Source organism: Papaver somniferum, chromosome 11 (genome assembly GCF_003573695.1).
Source record: "Papaver somniferum cultivar HN1 chromosome 11, ASM357369v1, whole genome shotgun sequence".
Classification (NCBI taxonomy): domain Eukaryota; kingdom Viridiplantae; phylum Streptophyta; class Magnoliopsida; order Ranunculales; family Papaveraceae; genus Papaver; species Papaver somniferum.
The window spans coordinates 119,184,137-119,185,301 of NC_039368.1; positions in this window are offsets into that span (position 1 = coordinate 119,184,137).

Genomic DNA, 1,165 nt, shown 5'->3' on the forward strand with positions numbered 1-1,165 from the left:
GCAACTAATCGGTCACACTTCGTGTGATCGTTTATGGATACGAAATCGAGATAACACAACAACAAAGAATGTTTACTTGATGAAAAGGTTCAGGCTTAACCAAACACAACATGATTCACTTATCAAGTAAATAGGAATTAACGTTTGTACGATTAACTTTAGTTATAATAAAACAATTATAATGCAGAAAATAAAAGCAAATGATACATCAAGATTTTGTTAACGAGGAAACCGCAAATGCAAAAAAAAAACCCGGGACCTTTTCCAGAACTGAATACTCTCAGGATTAAGCCGCTACACAACTTACACCTAACTTCATATAGTTGAGACCAAGCAACTAAACCTGTAGTTAACCTAGTTCCGTATGTATTCCCACGCCTCCAACTTATAAATAAGTCACGTACTTGGAATAATTCCTTTTGGTTTGTATTCCAAACATTAAAGGAACAACAAATCTATTTGGTATCAACTCTCTTCAACCAAGTGATATGAGTCGGACAAAGGATCTTCTGTCTATCTTAACATAAACTCCTTCGTCAGGTCTTTAGATCTATTTTATGTTCAATTACCAAAGTAATCGTTAAGATTTTGTGATCAACACTCTTAATCCAAAGAATTGTGTTGATGCCGATCTACTCAATTAATCAATCCAATTCTATCACAAGGATAAAACCGATTATTAATTGGATCCTCTTTTTACCGAAACAAGTATTGTGCACACCAAAGATTATGAACCCACAAATCAGAAATCTTCAATATCTTCAAATCTTCAAATCTTCTTAGATCTTCAATAAAAACCTGCACACAATCACTTGAATCTCTTGTGATCAATCATGCACAGAACGGAGTCTGTTAACAATGGATTATCACAAGATCATCTTTAGAACTACAAACAATCTAAAGATCCATGTCGAAACTCTGAACTAGTTTGAGTGAATCTTATATTAGAAGAGAAGATCCTCAAGCACAAACAAACTAGGTGCAGTCAAAGTTCAACCACCATTAGTCAATCAAATCAATGAAAACAAAAGATAAACCGCAATTATCTAGTTTCCCACCAACGGTACTAATAGAGTTTCTCAATCAATCCCAAAGAAGACTTTAAAACGAGCGGCCGTAAGAGATTTCGCCTAATTAGGTTACTCTACTCTCCGAATATGCGGCT